Below are 27068 nucleotides of genomic sequence, written 5' to 3'. Positions count from 1 at the left end.
TAGAGTACATTACTGATTGCTTGTAATGATTAATATACATATTTTTTACTGCTTATGTTTTATAGTTATTGTATGGAGCTAAATGTAATGATCAAGATGAGAGACTGACCATATTTAACCCACTGCAGTATAGGCAAGGATGCTGAAGGAGGCTGGAGGACCTACACAGGATGCTAGCCCGGTTAAACCAGGCTGAACATGAGTGCATCATTCAGTGTGGTTAAACCAGGCTACCTTGGGAAGCCCACTGCAGCCGAACAGGCTGGCCTTACATAAAGACCAACTCTAGCTAGGCTACCTTTAAGACAATGATTGTCTACTCCTAATCATCTGCTTTTTGGTATATTTGTGCATGATCTTCAATGGGGATAAGGAAGCTTTGGGAGTGTAGGTCTAGTCTAGTACTAGTCTACTTGTTTGTTATCTTGCTGGCATGTTGATTGCAGTCCCCGGCAGGCTAGAATATTGAACTTGGAGCTGGAGGATTAGGCTACCTGTGAGTGGTTCAGGCTGTCGCAAATCAGATTCTGAGCCTCCTCCTGTGTGTCTTATTAAAGTTCAAGGAAAAGTCAGTGTGTGTGTGTGTCTAGCCTTTTACTTTCAACGGGCACATTCGGTGAGAAATTAGAATCCTTGACTCCTCTTCTTGCTCTTTGCAAAAGTCAGGCATTGATAAAAATGGTAACAGTGACCGTAATAAATAACCACTTTATTCTGCTATCGGGTTCACACAGTGTCTCTTTGTGTCCCTGAGGTACTTGCTGGCCTGGGAATTTAACAAGGTTGTTTCTTATTGGACAGCAAAGGGCATTTGTTCAGTTCATAGGCCTAGGACTGAATGGTTGTGTCTCAAATGACACCTATTCCCTTTATACTGCACTACCTTTGACCAGGATCCATAGGGCTCTGGTCAGAAGTAGTGCACTATATAGGGAATTGGGTGCCATTTGGGACACAGACAGAAAAGCCCATTCCCATGTTCGTACTTAAGTCATCATGATGTAAAACCGTTTTTCACCCTTTACCTTTTTCCCCATTTCATTTAATCTCAGACAATTCCCCTCAGACAGTAATTAAAAACATCCTCTATTGGGTTTAACCATAGTTTCTGAGAAACTCTAGATTCTCCCCTTGGAGCTGTGTGTCAGAGTATTGAGGATGCTCAATGGCTTGGAATCTTCCTGGTAGCATAAATAAGAGCTAATGGCTTTAGAGCCATCCTCCCAGGCTGATTTAGATCCAGGCTGGAGCTTAGACAGAGGGCTTTGCTTCCATTGATTTATGCATTCTACATGCATTGAATGGATGAGAAGGAAGACTAAGTGGAAGTGGCATCTATGGGTGGCATGGTATGTTGTTATGGTACTTGAGAAAGGGATGTTTTAGACTCAGCCTTTAGCTGTCTATGGTCTCATAGAGTTATATGTGTGGTCATGCATACGTTGATTGGGTGAGGATGACGGAGGAGGAAGTGGCATCCATGGTTGGCATGTTGTTATGATCCTTGAGAAAAGGGAAGTTGTACTTCTTCTAATCTTCCCTGGAGATGGAGGTTTGAGGTCTCAGACACTATTCTCTGGAGTGAATTATTCATTGTGTGTTTAGTAGGCGATTATTTACAGTGGGGAGAACAAGTATTTGATACACTGCCGATTTTGCAGGTTTTCCTACTTACAAAGCATGTAGAGGTCTGTCATTTTTATCATAGGTACACTTCAACTGTGAGAGACGGAATCTAAAACAAAAATCCAGAAAATCACATTGTATGATTTTTAAATAATTAATTTGCATTTTATTGCATGACATAAGTATTTGATCACCTACCAACCAGTAAGAATTCCGGCTCTCACAGACCTGTTAGTTTTTCTTTAAGAAGCCCTCCTGTTCTCCACTCATTACCTGTATTAACTGCACCTGTTTGAACTCGTTACCTGTATAAAAGACACCTGTCCACACACTCAATCAAACAGATTCCAACCTCTCCACAATGGCCAAGACCAGAGAGCTGTGTAAGGACATCAGGGATAAAATTGTAGACCTGCACAAGGCTGGGATGGGCTACAGGACAATAGGCAAGCAGCTTGGTGAGAAGGAAACAACTGTTGGCGCAATTATTAGAAAATGGAAGAAGTTCAAGATGACGGTCAATCACCCTCGGTCTGGGGCTCCATGCAAGATTTCACCTCGTGGGGCATCAATGATCATGAGGAAGGTGAGGGATCAGCCCAGAACTACACGGCAGGACCTGGTCAATGACCTGAAGAGAGCTGGGACCACAGTCTCAAAGAAAACCATTAGTAACACACTACGCCGTCATGGATTAAAATCCTGCAGCGCACGCAAGGTCCCCCTGCTTAAGCCAGTGCATGTCCAGGCCCGTCTGAAGTTTGCCAATGACCATCTGGATGATCCAGAGGAGGAATGGGAGAAGGTCATGTGGTCTGATGAGACAAAAATAGAGCTTTTTGGTCTAACTCCACTCGCCGTGTTTGGAGGAAGAAGAAGGATGAGTACAACCCCAAGAATACCATCCCAACCGTGAAGCATGGAGGTGGAAACATCATTCTTTGGGGATGCTTTTCTGCAAAGGGGACAGGACGACTGCACCGTATTGAGGGGAGGATGGATGGGGCCATGTATCGCGAGATCTTGGCCAACAACCTCCTTCCCTCAGTAAGAGCATTGAAGATGGGTCGTGGCTGGGTCTTCCAGCATGACAACGACACGAAGCACACAGCCATGGCAACTAAGGAGTGGCTCCGTAAGAAGCATCTCAAGGTCCTGGAGTGGCCTAGCCAGTCTCCAGACCTGAACCCAATAGAAAATCTTTGGAGGGAGCTGAAAGTCCGTATTGCCCAGCGACAGCCCCGAAACCTGAAGGATCTGGAGAAGATCTGTAGGGAGGAGTGGGCCAAAATCCCTGCTGCAGTGTGTGCAAACCTAGTCAAGAACTACAGGAAACGTATGATCTCTGTAATTGCAAACAAAGGTTTCTGTACCAAATATTAAGTTCTGCTTTTCTGATGTATCAAATACTTATGTCATGCAATAAAATGCTAATTAATTACTTAAAAATCATACAATGTGATTTTCTGGATTTTTGTTTTAGATTCCGTCTCTCATAGTTGAAGTGTACCTATGATAAAAATTACAGACCTCTACATGCTTTGTAAGTAGGAAAACCTGCAAAATCGGCAGTGTATCAAATACTTGTTCTCCCCACTGTATGTGGTTGTCGGTTGGGCTCATAGGGTAGTGTTATGTAGTAGGTACTGTAGGTAAGTGTGGTAGGTAAGAGGTATTCTCTGGAGTGAATTATTCATTGTCCCCCTGGATCCCCGATAAGCAAACCCGCTGTCCCCAGACACACACACCCATCCAAAACGGTCCACACACTCATACTTTCATGTTAAGGCACACACCTAGGCCTTTTCTAATATGGGCAAAAGTCCATCCTCCATGTCTCTCCTCCGTGACTAGAAGACCTATAAGTGGTCGAGGAGATTTGTTAGTAGGTGAACGGAAGAGAGGATAGTTGTGTGTATCCTACCGGAGTCCTTCGTGAAAGAGTTTTAAAATCTGCCACACCCCCTTTGAATCGGCTTTAGTTGTGTCGGAGGAGAAAAGCATGCACATGTTTAAAACGGTAAGTAACATATTGTTTTTATCTATAGAATGTCTGGCACAACTAACTTACTTTGTTTTCATCACTTTACCCATTTATTTTGGAATCCAGCCCTGTAAAGGCGAGTGGAGGAGTGTTATTTTATACAACCGCATTCCACGTTTCCTCTCCTTGCCGCCTCTCCTCGATTTATCTTTGACCTATTCAAAAGGAGGCGAGTATTATTGTTTTGCTACTGTAGGTAGTGTTAGCTAGCGCTAGTCGTCTGTACCTGCACCAAAATTGTTTATCCTATTGCTTGTTCTCCATCTTCTTTGAAAGAGCCAACGTGTTTTCAACACTTTTTTCACCCTGATTGATCAAAATGTGTTTTCTTATGCTCTCTCGTCTCAATGCAGCAGACATATAGTGAGCAATATGTTTGGAACAACAAATGGAAATAAAATCGCAGTATAGAATCGCAATATATATATATATAGAATCGGGAGAATCGTAATGCATATCATATCAGTACGTAAGTATCGTGATAATATCTTATCGTAAGGTCCCTGGCAATTCCCAGCCCTATTATCTGAACACTGTGTGGGATGCTGACTTATCCCCATTGAAAATAAAATCCTCAAAAATCATCCATGGGAAAGAACTGGACCTACCTTTCCCCAAAATACCTCTATGACTGACTTTCATCATGTGACCCATGTGTCAGGACAGAAAAAGGGGTGTGTGAGTGAATATCAAAGAGAGAGATTGAACGAAGGAGCCTGTGAAAGTTTTGTTTTCTTTCTACGAGTAGACCTCATTTGACTGGCAGTTACTGGAGTCTAGTTTTCTATGGGCCTCTTTCACCCAACACGTGTCTGTATGTTGTCATTGCTAAGAAGCTTAGCTACTGGATTAGTTAAAGCTACAAGTAGTAGGCCTATTTGGTGGCACAATAAGAGACCTAGAGGGGACCAAAATATAGCAACTACTCTTTCTTTGAGAATGGTCCTATAAGCTGTAACACCTTGGCGTAGAGGCTTAGGCTCTTATCAACTCTTATCCTGAGCGACTTACAGGGGAGATCAGGGTTAAGTGACTTGCTCAAGGGCACATCAACAGATTTTTCACCTAGTTGGCTCAGAGACTTGAACCAGCAGCCTTTTGATTACTGGCCTAACACTCTTAACCACTAGGCTACCAGCTTACAGGGCAGAGAGGGTGGGGCAGGCTATGCCTGAGAGTCACCACATGTTTATGCACTTGTTATTACATGTACCAGTGGACACATGAAAGGTGTGTGTGCTTGTGTAGCCTACTGTACGTACAGTATGGAACACATTCTGTGTGTTCATGGTCTGCTGTGTTTAAATATAGGAGACACTAGCCTGGTTAAAAGCCTGGCCGGATGGTTCTAGTAGTGATTCCATTGTCTCACATCACTCCTACTCAACGCTCGTCCCTCAACCGATTTATCTTGTAGGACGCGGAACTTATCTCTAAAAATCTAGATTTTGCTCATCCGCCTAACACTAGTTCCTAATTCTGAAAATCACTCCGTTCTCTGTAGCGATGATGCACTGGTTACTACGGCAAACCATGCTCGATCAGCAAACTTACTCCAGCTAGCATTCTAGTGCAAGCTTGTTTGAATGGCCAAACATCAGCTAGTTTGCCAGGTTCTTGATGAAGTTGTACGACACCAAAGTTATAGGACTGTTCTCAGAAATCACCATGTATCTGACTCTGACAGCTGGCATTGTGCCTCGCTACTTTGTAACATTTGGCCAACGGACAACATTGCACAGAGCAGTCAGCTGCTGTAGAACTTGGCACATCAAATAATCAAGGCAGAACAGCATTAGCTAAAATGCATTAGCTAAAATGCATTAGCTAAAATGCATTTTGCATTAGCTAAAATGTCACCACACTAGCTAGCTAGCTAGAGGGAGTATTCAGCATTGCATATGTGAACTGGCATTGTTAGCATCCCTGCCTTTCATTTCATACAGCCACCAAGCAGATACTAGCTACAGTACCTTCAGAAAGTATTCATACCCCTTGACTTATTCCACATTTAGTTTTGTCTCAGCCTGAATTCAAAATAGATTAAAAAAAAAAAAACTTCACCCATCTACACACAATACCCCATAATGACAAAGTGAAACATGTTTTTAGAAATGTTTGCACATTTATTTAAAATGAAATTATGGCTGACAAGTCGATTGTGTGATCGATAGGCTGTTGGTTGACGAAGATGTATTCTTTTTTTAGCAGTAGCAGTAGCAGTATATATTTTATGGCAAACAAGAGAGCCAGCAGCATACCACCCTGCATACCACTGCTGGCTTGCTTCTGAAGCCAAGCATCTGGTCTCCCTGGATGGTAGACCAGATTCTGCTGGAAGTGGTGTTGGAGGGCCAGTAGGAGGCACTCTTTCCTCTGGTCTAAAAACTATCCCAATACCCCAGGGCAGTGATTGGGAACATTGCCCTGTGTAGGGTGCCGTCTTTCAGATGGGACATTAAACGGGTGTCCTGACTCTCTGAGGTCATTAAAGAGCCCATGGCACTTATTGTAAGAGTAGGGGTGTTAACCCTGGTGTCCTGGCTAAATTCCCAATCTGGCCCTTAAACCATCATGGTCACCTAATAATCCCCAGTTTACAATTGGCTCATTCATCCCCCTCCTCTCCCCTGTAACTATTCTCCAGGTTGTTGCTGTAAATGAGAATGTGTTCTCCGTCAACTTACCTGGTAAAATATATATATATTTTAAAGTCACCTGTCTTGTTCACAGCCATCTCAGTGAACAAATCCATTCCGGAGGCCAAGAATAATCCATTGCGGATGCCGCGGGGATGGCACAGTTGAAGAAGGGGATTGTGGCTAAGATGCACAATGCAAGTCTCTAGAATACACGCTCTCCAGCCAATTTGTGCGCATTCATTGTTTCATAGCCTCATTGTTTGCATTTGATTGTTTGTGTATGTTAATTCCCCATTACATATATTACCAGTGTCACGTCTGCTCCCGCTCTTCCCCTCCCCCTGGCGCTTGAGGGCGCCAGAATGCCTTGCATCACTCACTCCTGCCATCCATCACGTACACCTGCCTTTCCTCGTCACGCGCATCAGCGTTATTGGACTCACCTGGACTCTCTTATCACCTGTTCATTTCCTCCCCTATATGTGTCAGTTCCCCAGCTCTGTTCCCCGCTTCTGCATTGATTGTTTTTCTGTTTGCTAAGCTGTTTATGTCTCGTTCCATGTCCGTTATTTATTAAATGTTACTCCCCGTACCTGCTTCGTCTCTCCAGCGTCATCCTTGTGATAGATCGTGACAACCAGTAGTACATTAACCATTCATTTCTATAATTTGTAGTCTACAATGTTTGTTTGGTTCAGATAATTTCTGTTAATATGTTCGGAAAGCATTCAGACCCCTTGACCTTTTCCAAATTTTGTTATGTTACAGCCTTATTCTAAAATGGATTCAACAGTTGTTTCCCCCTCATCAATGCAGACAATACTCCAGAATGACAAAGCAAAAACAGTTATTTTTAAATACCTTATTTACACAATTTTATCTCTCTGTTTCTCTGTCTGTAGTGTATCTCCCCATAAACGTCAGTGTAGCATGATGCTTTGAAAGCTGTCTTTCAGCCTTTTAAATTATGTCTTCTGATGCCGGGCATCCTGGTGGTTGGTGGAGGGGGGTTGGGCAGGGGGATGGAGCATTGGAACTTAAGACCAGGTTTAGCCATTGTTCTCTCTCTTACGTCTGGACTTCACAAGAGAAGGTCACGGTTGTTTTATAGGGTGTCCTTAATTTATTTGGCATGGCCTACGGCCAAACAGTAGCCTGACCATCTATTAATGGTCTATATCCCCACATCCTCCCTCCCTACATCCTCTCTCACTAACTGACTGACTGACTGCAGCTCCCTTGACTTGACCTAGCATACACTGACTGACTGAGTGGTTGATCTGGCTAACTGACTTACTGACTGAGGACATTGTTTATGGAGAATATGCCCCATATTCCCACATTGTGGCATTAAAGTTAACCCATCCTTCTACTCAGTTGGGGGCACTGCGTAGGTACACTACTACTTTATTAGCCTACAATGTGTAGCCTACCACAACTGTCAGAATGGAGATTATCCAGCAACCCTGACATTCAGAGTGACTGGGCATAGTGAAAAGGCTTATGGGTACCTGCTGCTCCACATAGGGGAATATGGATTCTGGAGAGGTCATTTTTTAGATCAGTGTAGGTCCGCAATAAAAATCTCTGGACAGATGGAGGTTGGTTTGAAGATGACATAGCCTAATACAGACAGAAGCATGTCTGTTCTACAAAATATATTCTCAAATAAATGTATTCTCAAATATTTTATTTTGTCTGTTACACTGTGTGCACTGAACTGATGTGCATGATTGTTGATGACACACCGATGTTCAGATGAAGGGAATTAAATAGTCTATAATGCTCACGACAGCGGCGCTCAACTCAGACAGCGGTTTGTAGCCTACTGTAGCTGCTGACAGTCATTCAAAGCCTATACTTCATCAGGATGTAACTTTTCAGTGCCACTATTTTTGCCATGTAATCTTGTTATTAAAACAAAATCAGACAACCCCATAGTAGAATTGTTTACCTATTTACCTTGTCGGCTTGTTCTTGTGTGTTCTATGCAAGATACATTTTCCTCTCGAGGCACGTTGCGAGAGAGCCATAGGAGGGAAACATGTATTTGTCTTAAAAGGCCAATAACATATGTTGTAATAGAAAAAAATAGATTTTTTCGAGTGAATAATAATAATTTATGTATTCATATTTATAATAAAATTATAATTATTCATAATAATAACAATCAGGATGTTTTGTCCATTGGGGTAAATGCAGATGGACAAACTCCATGCTTTAGCCTATATTCATTTTATAGCCATTATGCTTTATCAATTGGGATACAGGTGATAATGCTTTTTGCTAATAGCACATCTGATAATGTAGCCCATGCGTAGGCTATATGCATGGTCCATATGTTAAAATAGTTGTACATTTTTGTTGCAATATGTTATTGGGCCCCTTTCTGGAGGTGGAAATTATATTTTAGATGGTTTCAGCATAATTTTAATACAGTTTTGGAGTAGAATGTCCTTTTAAAACGTCAGCAGGGCTGAGCATCTCAGTCCTTCTACATAGTAATTCTCCCAGGGAGGACACCGGACCCCATAAAAGCAAGGGGACTGGAATTGGTAAAACCCGCAATTTAATACATGTACAAAATTCTTTCCCGCTTTCCCTAAAAGCATGAGGGCATTGACTGGATTTTTTGTTGCTTTAACCCTTGTGTGTGTGTGTGTGTGACAGAGAAAGAGAGCCTCTCTCTGAGTGAGGGTGGTGACAGCAGGTGTGTCTCTCTCACTGGGGGGCCTGTCCTATTGACTGTGTGACCTCATCAGGTGGTGCCAGTGGAGATGGCCACCAGTAATCTCATCCGCTGCCAGGGTTCTATTGTCATTCAAAGCAGGTGAGGCACAGACAGGGCTAAGTGAGGGAAGCAAGGGGCTGAGGAGGGGGTACACCTTGGCTTAGCTTCCAACCAGCTGAGTTGTTAATGCCGTCGAACGAATCGCCATTCTGGAACTTTTAGGCCACTCTCATTTCTAGCACTCCTATCTCTGCTGTCTCTCTCCTTCCGTTCTCCTCCCTCAGTCCACTCGTTCAGTCCCTTCCCATGCAGAGAGTGCAGGTCTTTGTGGAGTTCTAACCCATAGTACTATGGCTGGGGGAGTTGAGGCCACATTCTTTATCATGCCGCATTCCACTGTCTCTCACACACGCACACTTACACATACACACACTTCTGTTTCAGGGATCACCTCTCCATGGCACAGACGCAATTCAATTTCATTAATGCACGGCGGCATGGCATGGCATGGCATGGCATGAGAGACTTATCTTGGGAAACCAGTGCCCGGATGGACGAAGTGGGGGCTAAAAAACACTTCAGTTTATTACAAAAGCTCATTAAGGAGAAAGGGTTCTTTCTACACTGCTAGCCCCAAGCAGACAGACAGGTCACATATCCAGGGTGGCTAAATACAACCATGCCAGCCAGAGAGGAGCTCTAGCCTCTCTCTAGCATCCTTTTCTAATCTCCATAGCATGCTAGCAGATACCCAAAGACTTGTAGTCATTGCACTACGCTAATTAGCATTGGCTCTCGAAACTACTTCTAATAGGCTTGTCACGATACCAACATTTTACAAACGATATGATACCAGTATTTGATACCGAGTAGTATCGCAATACCACGGGGGAAATAAATCAGTGGCCAGCATCCTGTTCGCCCCGTCCCCCGGACGCCTTCACGTTTTTGAAATGTTCTCCACTGTTCATTTGCTAGTATTTGCAAAGGCCTACCTGTGATTTGGCTGGAGGAATGGGAGGAAGGAATATACATCAGTGGAGGCTGCTGAAGGGAGGATGGCTCATAATAATGGAACGGCGCAAATGGAATGGCATCAACACACACACACACACACACACACACTGCTCCCAACTTTTAAAATGTTAGGCGCCAAACAGAATTTAGGAAGCACAATAAATAAAGGTTTGATGTAGTTTTCAACTGAATTATTAAACTAAACTGAATTTATAAACATTTTATAACAGGCGCCAGCATGTTCTTTAGATCGGTAGGGCTGAATAAGTCAGTAGTATCATATGAAAGGGTACTAAAGGTATTACATTTTTTTTTGGTATCATGACATTTTGGTACCATGATATTACCGTGGTACCGATATACCGTGCAACACTAACTTTTAGCTTCTTTCATACTGGACACAGACATGAAAATGGTATCCACGAGCTCATCTGACTTTGGGAAGTAGATAAAACGCCTCATTGCCAAAATCCTAAAGTATTCCCTTAATAGGAAGCGGAGTGATTCGGAGAGTAATAGCTTGCTCTATCCATCATTAGCTGCGAGGTGTCTCTCACCATGTGGAAGGCAGCACAGGAATGCGTTGCAGGGAATGCCTTTCATGGTCTACTCTTGACTACGCTGTATTGTTTCTGTGTGCAGTCACCCCCATCTAGTGGTGATCGGTGGTAAATGCATTTGAGGATATTTTTTGAATGACTTTTGTTCCCATATATGAATTGCACTTCCTCAGAAATGTTTATAGTAACTCCTGTCTATCTCATCTGTATGCAGTGTGTAAAATAATTTAATTCTCTCTCTCTCACAATTCAATTCAATTTAAGGGCTTTATTGGCATGGCATTGGTATTTTAACATTGCCAAAGCAAGTGAAGTAGATAATACACAAAATTGAAATAAACAATAAAAATTAACAGTAAACATTACATTCACAGAAGTTCCAAAAGAATAAAGACATTTCAAATGTCATTATGTCTATATATCTCTCTCTGACAGGCTCTATAAGGCGTTAGAGGGAAGTGAAGGGGTGGAGCGTTATGAGCCTTCTGGCACACTAACTGAAAGAACCAGAGTAACAGGTCTGATTAGGTGAGTTGCTGCTACCCTCTCTGGGTGTGTCTTTGCCTTAGTGTGTGTGCCTGTTTGTATGTGTCTACCTGTGTAAGTGTGTGAATGGAAGAGAGCTCAGGTAAGCCCTTTGTATTGTCTGTTAATCGTGGCTTAGTGTGTTTCTCCTTTCCTGTGACTTGCTTTCTTTTGTACATAGTAGGTCTAAGTGTTTGCTGAAATTGTATTATATCTGTATGATATGCGCCTACTGATTGCTAGTAATTCTAGCAGCCTTATTAGGCTGCATCTCAAGTGGCACCCTAGTATTCCCTTTAGTTCACAACTTTTGACCAGAGCCCTATTGGCTTTGGTCAAAAGTAGTGCACTATATAGGGAATAGGTTGCCATTTGGGACAGAGCCAGAGACTGACTCACCAGATGGCCCAGGTGGTGTCTTCTGGGATAGTTGAACTGTGATCTTCACTCTAGAACCTCAGCTCATATGCTAGCCTGACCCTGAACAGAACACCTGCCTTCAGACTGGAAGATCTGTCTCTCCTGCTTTCTCTCTCCCTCTATCTCTCTATCAACTGTAATGTGTAAAAGACAGACTGCCTGAAGGGCTTACAGAAAATGTAACATGTCAAATTAATTTGGTTTCCATCACTTTTTATTGAAACAAGGCAGGGAAACTTTTAATAGAGTCTTTAATGCATTAAAAGGGCTTGGGCCGTGTGTTAATGTGTTGCGTGGAGGTAAGACCCTGCTGTGCACATAAAATGACCTCAACGTTCCTGGGGCAGACACTGGAAAGATGGGTTCACACACACACACACACACACACACACACACACACACAGGCGTGTAGCCTAGACGTTAAGAGCGTTGCTGGTTCAAATCTCAGAGCAGACTAGGTGAAAAAACTGTTGATGGGCCCTTGAGCAAGGCACTTAACCCTGATTGCTCCTGTAAGTCGCTCTGAATAAGTGCGTCTGCTAAAATGTCGAAGAAAATACCACACACGCACGCACATATAAATACGCACACACACACTTTATGTGGAAAGACTAGCCTCACATGAGCATATGGCCCTGGTCTGGCTCTGTACTGATCCTGAGCTGTTCAAACACCGCACCTTCACCTTGACCTCCCAACCAACCACACGCTGAAATCTTTTGGAACTCCATCCGAGGCCTGTTAGGTCAGAGGTTCAGCCATTCAGGCGAAGGTTCCTGTGGTGCAGATATAGCAGCCGGCTTAGTTCCTCTGTTTAAGGTTAAGGCATGCAGTCATATCCAATCTATGCTCAAACTTTCTGAGGTATTTGAAAGAGATATGGTCATCTCCATGTAAAAGGGACCATGAGCACTAACATGTGAAGTTCATAGGAGCATGTCAAATGAAAGCTAAATCTATATTTCTTTGAAAATAAGGCATGTGTACATTTCTCAACCATCTTCCATCTTGATTTCATGTCAAACAGATGGAAAAGGGGTCTCAGAAAAATACCTCTGTCAACTAATATCAACACTTATATTTAGTTTAGGAAATACAATTCTGCCTTCTGTAAGAAACATTGCCTTGTGCATTTACATTTTGCACTATCTTTGAAACTATAGGCTATTTTTTCAAAACTCTACACACTATTGGTTTCTGAGAATATTAAATATACTTATTCATGTCACTGAGGGAGAGAAGGTAATGTATAACGTTTACATTATGTAAGGATATGTTATTGTTAGCCATCAGGGATCCTATGGGAGGGATCCTCTGGGAGGAGAAGAGACACAGTCTGGTACCAGGCACCATGACAGTCTCATCTCACAGACAGTGAGATGGGGAAGAGTGAGCACTTTGGGGTAGAGGTCAGATGAAGTGAGGAAGAACAGATATCACTAAGGTTCTGTCTAGCAACAGAAATGCATTGGCTGTTCAGATGTGTAGGAGGAGACTCAGCCTAGGAGGAATGGTTAAATATCAGCGCTTGTGTGAAAATGTCTTTGTCTGAATGCAGCTGTATTGACCCTCTGTGAAGAATTAAACTTGGTTAAGCTTTCATAGTGTCAGTTGAGTTTTTTACTCTGAGAATTAGAACCTAACAACACTAACCACAAAACCTTACACCAAACCACTAAAACAGTATCCATCTCTTGCAAAAGCAAACAATTATTGCAAAACTCTTGTGTTTTTGCGTCAATACAGTACACACAAACCATCATTTGAATAAGCACACGAAGTACCAACGACGCACTGATAGTATAAATGAAAAACACTTGTGGCTTTTGCTTTATCTGTGTGCAGGGCATAGCAGTTTGCAATAAAGTTTTGTCATACATGTAGTAAACACGCATACACACAGATATACAAATGTGTAAAGTATGTGTATTCTGAACATAACAAATAAGGGGAAAATGTTAGAACATTTTGAGAAAAAAAACTAACACTCAAACAACAAAAGCACAGTAGAAGAAAACAAAAACATTTGTGCTAAAAAAAAAAGAACAGAAACATCTCGCCTTTGTGGGTCTGGCCATAAGACTTCATCCACTTCACATGTAAACTGAGTGTAAAGCAGTGAGTTGTGTTTACAGTTTTGCAAAAAGTATCTTATAAAATTACAAACTGAATGTGCATTCAGCAAAGAATGTGCATTCAGTTTGGCACACTTGGTAAATGCATTGGCTACAAGTGTTAATGGTTTCAGAGATATTGCTTCAATAATCACTGTTAGTGTTTAAGCATTCAGGAAAAACTGTAAATTCCGTTACCAAAAACCCACATATCTTGAAGGTATTTTCTCTCCCTCATGATGGAGGATAATGAAAGTTCACAGAAGTAACCTGTAAAGGTAGACCTATAAATTAGTTATAGGGTTTTTACTGATATCAATTTTGTTTAAGAATTATTAAGTGTTTAAAACTTGAAATTCTCTTACCAAATCGCTAACAGAATTTCTGAAAAATTGGTAATGGAATTTCTGCAATTGAATTGGTGACAATGGGAAATCATAGTTGTCACAAACCACAGTTGGGTCACCTGCTACTGTCCTCTCTTCCACTGGCTGATAACTGTTTTCTTTCTCTTTCTGTCATCTGGTGATCAACACAAGGGTGTGAAAAGTCTGGACAACCCCTCCATCTCTCAATCCAATTCATGTCACCTCTCCCAGCTCTTACTGACACCTACAGTACCCATGAGCCCCCTCTTTCCATTTACTGTAACCAGCATCCTCACCCACTGAGCACTGACCAACACCGGACGTCCATGGACGTTGAAAAGTAGTTGAAATTTGGTCATTCCGCCCTGGCCGGTTTGGACCAGCTTTGATTTCAACGTCCATAGACATCTGGACCTGCCTTCATTTGGCCCAAACATAGACGTCCATGATTGGTTCAGATTTGTTCCAGTCCTGACCAGACCAAAACTTAACCAATCATAGATGTCTATCTTTCACAAGTTTGGACAGCACAGTACAGTAGAGCACAGTACAGTAAAGAAAAGAAGAGTATAGTACAGTCATGTAGAGTACAGTAGAGTGGTGTAGAGTTCAGTACAGTACCCAGTAGAGTGCACTAGAGTTGTGTACACTATAATGTACTGTATTGAACTATACTCTACTTGACTATACTGTACTTAACTCTACTCTACTGTGTTGTGCTGTACTATACTGTAATCTACTGAGCTCTACTGTGCAGTACTTTGATGTCCAAACTTGTGAAACTTAAATTATTATGATTGGTTCAAATTTGGTCCGGTTCAGACTAGGGCTGTTGCGGTGACCATATTACCGCCTCCCCGGCAGTCATGAGTCATGACCGCAGTAAAATTCCACATTGAGTCACGGTAATCTCCTCTTATGCACTCAAGACATGTGTTGGTAGTACCCTAATGACCATAATGGCCTGGTACTCAAGCCTCTATTGTCCCTAGCCACTCTGACATAAATGCAATCGAAAACCACAAACACTTATCAAAACAGTATCATGCTTCCCGCTTATGGCTAGAAAGAAGCTTGTTCAGGCCACTTTTCTCTCTGTAATTGATTATGGTGAGTCCTCCTCTGTAAGAGGCTGGACTCTGTTTATCATGCATCCTTATGCTTTATTACAAATGCCAAGACACTCACCCACCATTGCACATTGTACCAAATGGTAGGTTGGACCTCCACTTTATATGCGCAGAAAGATACATTTGTATGTGTTCATCTACAAAGCCCCTTTGAGTAAACTCCATTTTAGAATAAGTTGTAACGTAACAAAATGTCGAAAAAGTCAATTGGCCTGAATACTTTCCGAAGGCACTGTATACATATAGGTAGGGGTAAAGTGACTAGGCAACAGGATCGATAATATACAGTAGCGGCAGCATATGTGATGAGTCAAAAATAGTTTAAGCAAAAAGTCAATGCAGCTACAATGCTTGCTCAACTAAAAGTTGTGGTTTTGCTGCGAGACTGAGGTAATTTGTGGTTTTAGTACGGTACCCTGCGTCACGACTTCATTGCTCCAGACCAGCACAAGGGGGAGTTAGAGCACTGATTATGCTTTTGGGTCCCAAGGCGCTACTGTGTCTCTAACTGACAATGAATGGGCGACATAAACAACATGGAAACTGCTAATTGTGCACGACTTCAACATTTAATTTCAATGAACTGAATGATGAGGAGGAAAAAGGTGATTGAATTTAGAACAATAGTGTAACAATTGCTATTCCTCTGTCCTGCAGACAGACCTGTGCAGAAATAATACATTTGTATGTGTTCATCTACAAAGCCCTTTTGAGTAAACTCCCTCTTTACCTCTGTAGTCTGGTTTCCTTCACCACCAGCAGTTACCATACTGTATGGGGTGCGTAACTGGTGGCAGGGAAGTCAGACGCAGGAGAGCAGAACTGGGTAATAACCGAGCAGTTTAATTATTAAAACCAACGGCATCCAGAAATACAAAATATGGGTACAAAGTCAAAATGTGCACAAGCACTTACAACATACAATTTCAAACACAGACATGGGGGGGAACAGAGGGTTAAATACACGACAAGTAATGAGGGAAATGTAAACCAGGTGTGTGGGAAAACAAGACAAATCAAATGGAAAATGAAAGGTGGATCGGCGATGGCTAGAAGACCGGTGACGTCGACCGCCGAACGCCGCCCGAACAAGGAGAAGAACCGACTTCGGTGGAAGTCGTGACAGTACCCCCCCCCCCCCCCCCCCCCTTGACGCGCGGCTCCAGCTACGCGCCGACTTCGGCCTCGGGGACGACCCGGAGGGCGAGGTGCAGGGCGATCCGGCCGGAGATGGTGGAACTCCCGCAGCATTGAAGGGTCCAACACGTCCTCCACCGGACCCCAGCATCTCTTCTCAGGACCGTACCCCTCCCACTCCACAAGGTACTGAAGGCCCCTCGCCCAACGCCTCAAATCCAATATGGAGTGGATGGAATACGCCGGGGCCCCCTCGATGTCCTCCCGCACCTCAGACTCCTGGAGCGGGCCAGCCACCACCGGCCTGAGGAGAGACACATGGAACGAGGGGTTAATACGGTAATCGGGGGGGAGTTGTAACCTGTAACTAACCTCGTTCAGTCTCCTCAGGACTTTAAATGGCCCCACAAACCGCGGCCCCAGCTTCCGGCAGTGCAGGCTGTGGGTCAAGAGCCAGACCCGGTCCCCTGGTGCGAACACCGGGTCCTCACTGCGGTGGCGGTCTGCACTGGTTTTCTGGCGCAGCACGGCCCGCTGAAGGTGAACATGAGCGGCGTCCATTGTCTCCTCCGCGTGCCTGAACCAGTCGTCCGCCGCAGGAGCCTCAATCTGACTGATGCCAAGGCGCCAGAACCGGCTGGTACCCCAGTATGCACTGGAAGGGGGAGAGGTTAGTGGAGGAGTGGCGGAGCGAGTTCTGGGCCATCTCTGCCCTGGGCACGAACACTGCCCACTCCCCCGGCCGGTCCTGGCAGAAAGACTTAAGAAACCTACCCACATCCTGGTTAACTCTCTCCACCTGCCCGTTACTCTCGGGGTGGAAACCCGAGTTAAGGCTGATCGAGACCCCCAAACGTTCCATGAACGCCCTCCAGACCCTCGACGTGAACTGGGGACCCCGATCAGACACTATATCCTCAGGCACCCCGTAGTGCCGGAAGACGTGCATAAACAAGGCCTCCGCAGTCTGTAGGGAGACCGGGCAGAGGAAGGAGACGGCAGGACTTAGAGAAACGATCCACAACAACCAGGATCGTGGTGTTTCCCTGTGATGGGGGAGATCGGACAGGAAATTGATCGACAGGTGCGACCATGGCCGTTGCGGAACGGGTAAGGGGTGTAGCTTACCTCTGGGCAGATGCCTAGGAGCCTTACACTGGGCGCACACCGAGTGTGCAACGGCCATGGTCGCACCTCCGACCGATGCCTGGATGACCAGAGGAGGGTCAACTGGTCACGGACAGCAGACGGAACGTACAGACGCCCAGCGGGACACTGGAGGGGAGCGGGCTCAGCACGCAACGCCTGCTCAATGTCCGCGTCCAGCTCCCACACTACCAGCGCCACTAGGCAGGAGGCCGGGAGTATGGGGGTGGGATCCATGGGCCGCTCCTCTGTCATACAGCCGGGACAGTGCGTCTGCCTTCACGTTCTGGGAACCTGGTCTGTAAGAAAGGGTGAAAACAAAACGGGTGAAAAACATGACCTACCTTGCCTGGCGAGGGTTCAGTCTCCTCGCCGCCCGGATGTACTCCAGATTGCGGTGGTCAGTCCAGATAAGAAAAGGGTGTTTAGCGCCCTCAAGCCAATGTCTCCATGCCTTCAAAGCCTTGACGACAGCCAACAGATCCCGGTCCCCCACGTCATAGTTTCGCTCCGCCGGGCTGAGCTTCCTCGAGAAGAAAGCACAGGGGCGGAGCTTCGGTGGCATACCCGAGCGCTGAGAGAGTACGGCTCCTATCCCAGCCTCGGATGCATCCACCTCCACTATGAATGCCAAAGAGGGATCCGGATGGGCCAGCACGGGAGCCAAGGTAAACAGAGCCCTCAGGTGATCAAAAGCCCTGTCCGCCTCAGCCGACCACTGCAAACGTACTGGTCCCCCTTCAGCAGTGAGATAATGGGAGCCGCTACCTGACCAAAACCTCTGGTAGTAATTGGCAAACCCTAGAAACCGTGGTGGGAGTCGGTCAATTACGCACGGCTGAAATGCGGTCACTCTCCACCCCTGAGGGGGAAATGCGGTACCCTTGGAAGGAGATGGACTGTTGGAAGAATAGGCATTTCTCAGCCTTGACGTACAGCTCATGCTCCAACAGTCGACCAAGCACCCTGCGTACCAGGGACACATGCTCGGCGCATGCAGCAGAGTATATCAGAATGTCCTCAATATACACCACTACACCCTGCCCGTGCAGGTCCCTAAAAATCTTGTCTACAAAGGCTTGGAAGACTGATGGAGCATTCATCAACCTGTACGGCATGACAAGGTACTCATAATGCCCTGAGGTAGTACTGAACGCCGTCTTCCACTCGTCTCCCTCCTGGATAAGCACCAGGTTGTACACGCTCCTGAGATCTAGTTTGGTGACGAAGCGCGCCCCGTGCATTGACTCAATCGCTGTGTCTATGAGAGGTAGCGGTTAACTGTACCTCACAGTGATCTGATTGAGGCCTCGATAGTCAATACACGGGCGCAGACCTCCCTCCTTCTTCTCCACAAAAAATAAACTCGAGGAGGCGGGTGAAGTGGAGGACTGAATGCACCCCTGACGCAGGGATTCGGAGACATATGTTTCCATAGCCGCCGTCTCCGCCTGTGACAGGGGATACACGTGACTCCTGGGAAGTGCGGCGTCTACCAGGAGATTTATCGCACAATCCCCCCATCGATGGGGTGGTAATTGAGTCGCCTTCTTTTTGGAGAAGGCGAGAGCCAAATCGGCATATTCAGGGGGATGCGCACGGTGGAGAACTGGTCTGGACTTTCCACCGTAGTAGCACCAACGGAAACCCCTAAACACCTCCCCGAGCACTCTCGCAACCACCCCGTGAGAGCCCTCCGTTGCCCTGAAACAGTGGGGTCATGACAAGCTAACCAGGTTAGGCCTAGCACCACGGGTTACGCAGGAGAGTCAATGAGGAAGAGACTGATTCTCTCCTTGTTACCCCCCCTGCGTCACCATGCCCAGAGGAGTGGTGGCCTCCCTAATCAACCCTGACCCTAATGGTCGACTGTCTAAGGCGCGAACTGGGAAGAGCATAGCCACTGGAACGATAGGGATCCCTAAAGTATGGGCAAATTATCTGTCTAAAATTCCCAGCCGCACCTGAATCGACGAGTGCCTTATGCTGGGAATGCGGAGAAAACTCATGAAAAGTAACAAATAAAAACATGTGTGCAACAGAGGGCTCTGGGTGAGAATGGTGCCTTCTCACCTGGGGTGACGCCAGAGTGCCCTGCCTGCTGCCTCGAACCCCAGAGGTACCAACCCAGCACAGACCGGCAGTGTGACCTCTGCGGCCACAGATGGTGCACGAGACGGAACCTCCTCCGGTCTCCCTGAGCGCCGCACGGGGATGGAACCGACAGACCCCGCTCTGGACGTCCGCGGGTAGCCAGCAGGTTATCCAGCCGAATGGACAGGTCCACCAGGTGGTCGAAGGAGAGGGTGGTATCCCTGCAGGCCAACTCTCAACGGACGTCCTCGCGCAAACTGCAGCGATAGTGGTCGATAAGGGCCCTGTTGTTCCATCCCGCGCCGGCGGCCAGGGTCCGAAAGTCCATTGCGAACTCCTGGGCGCTCCTCGTCCCCTGCCTCCGATGGAAAAGGCGTTCACATTTCGAGGATTTTTGAAATCTCCTTCTCCCCACACGGCGTTGGCCCACTCCAGGGATTTCCCCGAGAGGCACGAAATGAGGGCGGACAACTTCTCACGGCCCAAAGGAGCCGGGTGGACGGTTGCCAGGTAGAGATCCAGCTGCAACAGGAAACCCTGGCAGCGTGCAGCCGTCCCTTCGTACTCCCGGGGAAGGGCGAGACGAATCCCACTCGGACCGGGTGAAGGGGGGGGGGCGAGTAGTGGAGACCCTGGTGGTGCTGGTGGAGGCGCTGGAGGAACTCTCTGTCTCTCCCAGTGGTCCATGGTTTGGACCACGCGGTCCATGGCGACGCATGGTCCAAATTGGCTGACACTTTAGCTACAAGATATCTCACCACCATGCATTTCCATCTCCTTCTCTCTCTCCTTTATTCCTTTCTCGAGCACACAGAGGGGCTGTCAACAGCTTCGTGAAATGTGTTTTGTTGCGTAAACATGTTTCTATCGATGTTCCCGAACAGATTGAACTTGGTTTCCCAAATTAAGCACTGGGTAGCTGCTGGAACAGGGCTGGAAAGCCCATGGCATACAGGGTTTGGGCGGAATATCACCTGTCGCGCAGCAAGAACATGCTCCTCAAGCAGTGGTTGATGTGTGGAGTGAAATAAGTGTTCTTATATTTATTTCTTAGCTGCTCATATTAAACACAGCTCCCCTATAAAACAGAAGTAACCTATCTGGTATCATTTCAAACCGGACAAGCGGGAAGCGCCTTCATTTACAATTCAAGTGCATATGGATGACATGTATTTTTTTCCCCTGCCCCTATTCCTGCCCATTTGATAATGGACATTCTAAATCTAAACTAATTTGTCATGTTAGTAAAGACAATATTAAATTGATAAGAGTCAGATGGGTGAAAATATGATCACTTGATGAGAGAACAGCTGTGCAGCCTGAGGAACTTTCTCAAATCATCAATAGCCTATAGTCGCATCATGCAGCCCATACTGTATATGTTTTGATTTCTAAGACATTCTAAGGTTTGTATCATTCACAACTGAAGTTGCCAAGTAACTCTAAATCCAGCTATAGGACCTGTTTCATATGATCACTTTTACGCTCAATATAGCCACTTCACATGCACACTTTCTATGGGATGGGAAACATGTCCTTTCTATTTTATTCAGGTAAGTTAATTTATATTCTTCTTACTATAAAATCATATAATATAATAAATAACATTGGACTTATACACATATCTTGTTAGCTAAATGAACAAGCCTACAGCCTATGGCATGGAGCATAGCCAGATAACATACAGTAGGCCAACTCATCAGTTCTTTAAAAATACATTTTATTCATATCATTAGACCTGATTAAAATAATAATAGATTATTTGTGATGGTGTATATTAAATAGATTTATTAGACTTTTTAAATATAGATGTTCCAAAGTGGCGGAACTCATTAAACTGATAGCTAGTGTGTAGAATAATACCCACATTTGCAAAGGAGTATATTGCATATTTCTTCCCTTTGTGTACCTATTTAAATCAAATCAATTTGAAATCAAATCAAATGTTATTTGTCACATGCTTCGTAATCAACAGGTATAGACTAACAGTGAAATGCTTACTTACAAGCCCTTCCCAACAATGCAGAGAGACAAAAATGAGAAATTGTAACACAAGGAATAAATACACAATGAGTAACGATAACTTGGCTATACAGTATACACGGGGTACCAGTACTGAATCGATGTACAGGAGTACAAGGTAATTGAGGTAGGAATACAGTGCCTTTGGAAAGTATTCAGACGCCTTGACTTTTTCCACTTTTTGTTAGGTTACAGCCTTATTCTAAAAATTATTAAATTGTTTTCCCTCATCAACCTACACACAAGACCCCATAATGACAAAGCAAACACAGGTTTTTGGAACAATTATATATATATTTTTAATCACATTTACATAAGTATTCAGACCCTTTACTCAGTACTTTTGTTGAAGCAGCCATTAAACCCTTGAGTCTTCTTGGGTATGATGCTACAAGATTGGCACACCTGTATTTGGGGAGTTTCTCATATTCTTCTCTGCAGATCCTCTCAAGCTCTGTCAGGTTGGATGGGGAGCGTTGTTGCACAGCTATTTTCAGGTCTCCAGAGTTGTTCGATCGGGTTCAAGTCCGGGCTCTGGCTGGGCCACTCAAAGACATTCAGAGACTTGTCTCGAAGCCACTCCTGCATTGTCTTGGCTGTGTGCTTAGGGTCATTGTCCTGTTGGAAGGTGAACCTCAAATCAAATGTTATTGGTCACATACACATGGTTAGCAGATGTTATTGCGGGTGTAGCGAAATGCTTGTGCTTCTAGCTCCGACAGTGCAGTAATATCTAACAAATTACACAACATGTACCCAATACACACAAATCTAAGTAGGCTGTATGAAATGACACAAAACATTTCCTGAGCTAATAATGTAAAAATAGTACATAAAAAAGAAATACTGCAAAGTTTTCTAAGAGCTAGTTGCGATGCTGCCATCTTCCTCGGCACTATCATCAGTCTCCCCCTCTCTCGCTCTCTGTCTCTCTTGCCCCAGTCTGAGGTCCTGAGCGCTCTGGAGCAGGTTTTCATCAAGGATCTCTCTGTACTTTGCTCTGTTCATCTTTCCCTTGACTAGTCTCCCTGTCCCTGCCACTGAAAAACATTCCCACAGCATGATGCTGCCACCACCATGCTTCACCATAGGGATGCTGCCAGGTTTCCTCCAGACGTGACACTTGGCATTCAGGCCAAAGAGTTCTATCTTGGTTTCATCAGACAAGAGAATCTTGTTTCTCATGGTCTGAGAGTCTATAAGTGCCTTTTGGCAAACTCCAAGCGGGCTGTCATGTGCCTTTTACTGACGAGTGGATTCCGTCTGGCCACTCTACCATGAAGGCCTGATTGGTGGCATGCTGCAGAGATGGTTGTCCTTCTGGAAGATTCTCCCATCTCCACAGAGGAACTCTAGAGCTCTGACAGAATGACCAATGCCCTTCTCCCCCGATTGCTCATTTTGGCCAGGCGGCAAGCTCTAGGAAATGTCTTGGTGATTCCAAACTTCTTCCATTTAAGAATGATAGAAGCCACTGTGTTCTTGGGATCCTTCCCCAGATCTGTCCCTCGACACAATCATGTCTCGGAGCTCTACGGACAATTCCTTGGACTTCATGGCTTGGTTTTTGCTCTAACATGTACCATCAACTGTGGGACATTATATAGACAGGTGTGTACCTTTCCAAATCATGTCCAATCAATTTAATTTACCACAGATGTTTCTACAACTTCATTGGAGTCCATCTCAAGGATGATCAATGGAAACAGGGTGCACCTGAGCTCAATTTCAAGTCACATAGCAAATGGTCTGAATACTTATTTACATAAGGTATTTGTGTTTTTCCAAAAATCGGTTTTCGCTTTGTCATTATGAGGTATTGTGTGTAGATTGCTGAGGATTTTTAAAATTTAATACATTTTAGAATAAGCTGTAACGTAACAAAATGTCAAAAGTTAATTGGTCTGAATACTTTCCGAAGGCACTGTATACATGTAGGTAGGGATAAAGTGACTAGGCAACGGGATCGATAATAAGCATATGTAAAAAATAGTTTAAGCAAAAAGTCAATGCAGCTACAATGCTTGCTCAACTAAAAGTTGTGGTTATGCTGCGGGACTGAGGTAATTTGTGGTTTAGTACGTTACCCTGCGTCACTATTTCATTGCTCCAGACCAGCACAAGGGGGAGTTAGAGCACTGATTTATGCTTTTGGGTCACAAGGCGCTACTGTGTCTCTAACTGACAATGAATGAACAACATGGAAACTGCTAATTGTGCACGACGTCAACATTTAAGTTCAATGAACTGAATAATCGTCTAAGAATTGCTATTCCTCTGTCCTGCAGACACACCTGGAAAAAACATATTTTGCTTACTAAAACTGTTGTTACACTAACGTTTTTATTCTAAGAGAAACTTAGACTACAATTAGGGTGTGGAAATTATTTTGCTCTTACTGTAGTACTGTAGCCTACTCCCGACCGGCCACATTGTACAGAGCCTGAGAGGCGCAGCGATCTAAGACACTGCATCGCAGTGCAAACTGTGTTGCTACAGATGCTAGTTCAATACCCGTGCCGGCTGCAACCTCATGGTGATGTTAGGCTTTTGATTTCTCTCCCTCTAAAAAAAGAAATAAATGATTCTAAATAACAAACTGGCTTAATTTACAAATTAGTAACAATGTTTCACCCCATGTTCAAAAATGGCCCTTTTCTCGCTCACTTTACGTTATTTTAAAAACAAAGCTATTATTATTATTCATTAATTTAGAATTATATAAAAGCCCCTTAGATATTCTCACAGATATATTATTAACCCTGTTTTTCACAAGCAGGACAATATATATGATACACGGGGCGGAGCAGGTGAACCCAAATGCAGACTCAGACGAGGAGACAAGGATAGGTAATCAATGTATTTATTGAAAAGCGGGAGAGGAGATGGGGTGCAGTCCAGGGGAATCTCAGGCAGGTAGTAGGGATTCCGGACTGAGGCTGGGGGCAAGGAGGTTAGGAACCGGGTAAGCAGATTTGGAGCAGAATCCAATGAAGCAGTAGAGCGGGACTTGAAACAGACTAGAAACAGCTACGATCTGGCAGCGTGGAAGTGGCAGGGCTGAGTTTTGTAGGGTTCTTGATTATGGAACAGGTTGCATGCTCTGCTTCCAGCACACCTGTCTCCACTCACACAATCACATACACACACACACACACACAGAGGGAGCGAGAGGGAGAGCGCACTGGGGGAGTGGTGGCAGGTTTAGGAATGTCCAGGATGAGAAGTAGAGGGCGTGGCAGGAGCAGATGTAACAATATATTGGTCATATTGGTCATGGCTCCCGAGTGGCACACAATGGGATTCCTTGCAGTTCTCCAGCTTTATCCACTGAGATAGTGGTAGGCGCACGAGGTTCAAGGTACGAGGGCAGGAGGCACGGGACGGGCCGCAGAGCAGCGCACAGAAGACGGACCTGAGGTAAAATGGATTTAAGTTTGCCTTAAAGTCCCCGGCCACTAGGAGTGCCAGCATTGGTTTCTGGCGGTAAATGGACGGCTACAAATAATATAGGGTGGTCTACAGCTAGGGTGGTCTACAGCTTATCATAAGGTACTCTACGTCAGGCGAGCAATACCTCGAGACGTATTTAATTTTAGACATTTCGCACCAGCTGTTATTGACAAATAGACACAAACCCCCGCCCCTAGTCTTAACAGACGTAGCTTCTCTGTCCTGACGATGCATGGAAAATCCCGCCAGCTCTATGTTATCCGTGTCGTCGTTCAGCCACGACTCGGTGAAACATAAGATATTACAGTTTTTAATATCCCGTTGGTAGGAAAGTCTTGATCGTATATCATCCATTTTATTTTCCAATGATTGCACGTTGGCCAATAGAACAGATTTTAGTGGAGGTTTACTCACTCGCCTAAGAATTCTCAGAAGCCAGCCTGACCTCCGCCCCCCTTTTCTCCATCTTTTCTTCACGCAAATGATGGGGATTTGGGCCTGTTCCCGAGAAAGCAGTATATCCTTCGCGTCGGACTCGTTAAAGAAAAGAATCTTTGTTCAGTTCGAGGTGAGTAATCGCTGTTCTGATGTCCAGAAGTTATTGTCGGTCATAATGGACGGTAGCAGCAAAATTATGTACAAAATAATATTATATTAAAAAAACTAACAAAATAGTACAAATGGTTAGGAGCCTGTAAAATGGCAGCCATCCCCTCCGGCACCATTCTAATGATAGTTACTCATTACCACCTCCATTTCTTTAATCTTCCTGCTCCCCCCTCCTCTCTCCATCCCCCCCTCCTTATCCTCCCTCTCCCCCTAACCCTCCCTGTCTCCCTCTCTCTCCCTGTCTCTTCCTGTGTCAGGCCAGGCCTGGTTTGTAGCTGCGTCTTAATTTAAGAACCCCAATCCACACAAACGTAATAACTATTACCGACTATTACCGCCCTGCAGCCTCCGTCTCCTAAACACAGTTCAATCTTTTGCTCTGCTCGTCCAGCAGTGCTACACCTGATAGGGTGTGTGTGTGTGTGTGTGTCTTTCTGCTCATCCAGCGCAGCTCGCCTAATAGGACAGGACAGGGTGACATTCTGGCATGCTTCTGGAGAACAGCTAGGCTATTCAACAATGTGTACACACAAACACACATGCAAACCGTACCATTTTCTTCAACAATTAATTTTAATATTTTCCACAAACAGAGCAGTGTTTCGGTCCTGGCGTCCAGGAGTATTTTTGTATTAATATTTAACAATATTTCCATCTCAAAATGTCAAGCACATGAGTTTGCGAGCGTTTCCCTTGACCACAGTTTAATAAGCTGTAATTATATACCGTTCATGAAACATACTGTGGCTGTGTTATGTGTTTATTGTTAGGTACATGTATTTTGCCGTTCCTAGTATTTTAATATTCAGTCTGCATAGTTTCTTTATTGATTTGCTGAATGATCTAATTTGAAAGGATCATTGCTACTCTGTACCTGAGTCCCAAATGCCGCCCCATTCCCATTTGTGCACTATATAGGGAATATAGTTCCATTTGGGACACAACCTCTAACAGTGTTTTTTCGTGATTGCCACCTCTTATTGGAACTTGAAGTGAAGGGACCCCTCATTTTCAGGACCATTTATATACCCTTTCTGATCTGCACAAAAACACCCTTAACCTGAAACCCTCCCAACCCTCATCCTCTATCCTTCCAGAGCTGCTCTTTCTCTTCCCCACCCTGTCTCTCCTTCTGTTTTTCCTTCTCTCCCTCTATCTCTCTCCTCCCTCTGTCTCTATCTCTCTCCTCCCTCTGTCTCTCTCTCTCTATCTGTCTCTCCCTTCATCTCTCCCCCTTTCCTCTCTCTAACCATGCAGCATCACAGCACAAATATTTGGACGTGTGTTTTATTGACTGGAAGCGCGCTCTGTCTGTCACAGTCTGCTCTTTATGGGGAGCACGTGCACACGTGTGAAAACAAGATAGTGTACTCTTATAACTGCACGCGCCCACTAATGACACGGCATGCCTTTAACAACAGCGTGCGTCT

The 27068-nt window shown here is 44.8% G+C and overlaps 1 protein-coding gene across 4 annotated transcripts in view; it reads left to right on the top strand.

The window, feature by feature from the left end:
- LOC139532080 (MAGUK p55 subfamily member 7-like) overlaps nt 1-27068 on the top strand; it is a 255470-nt gene that overhangs the window by 39877 nt on the left and 188525 nt on the right. The window contains exon 2 of one of the 4 annotated variants that reach the window (XM_071329212.1): nt 11056-11148. The exons of 2 other annotated variants lie outside the window; for them this stretch is intronic. The gene's annotated coding sequence lies outside the window, so the exon portion shown is untranslated. Of the gene's footprint in view, nt 1-11055; nt 11149-11169; nt 11249-27068 lie in introns of those variants that run through there. One more of the 4 variants, XM_071329213.1, reaches the window with a different exon arrangement.

Source organism: Salvelinus alpinus, chromosome 10 (genome assembly GCF_045679555.1).
Source record: "Salvelinus alpinus chromosome 10, SLU_Salpinus.1, whole genome shotgun sequence".
In the NCBI taxonomy this organism is placed as follows: domain Eukaryota; kingdom Metazoa; phylum Chordata; class Actinopteri; order Salmoniformes; family Salmonidae; genus Salvelinus; species Salvelinus alpinus.
This window is presented reverse-complemented; position numbering and strand designations above follow the sequence as displayed.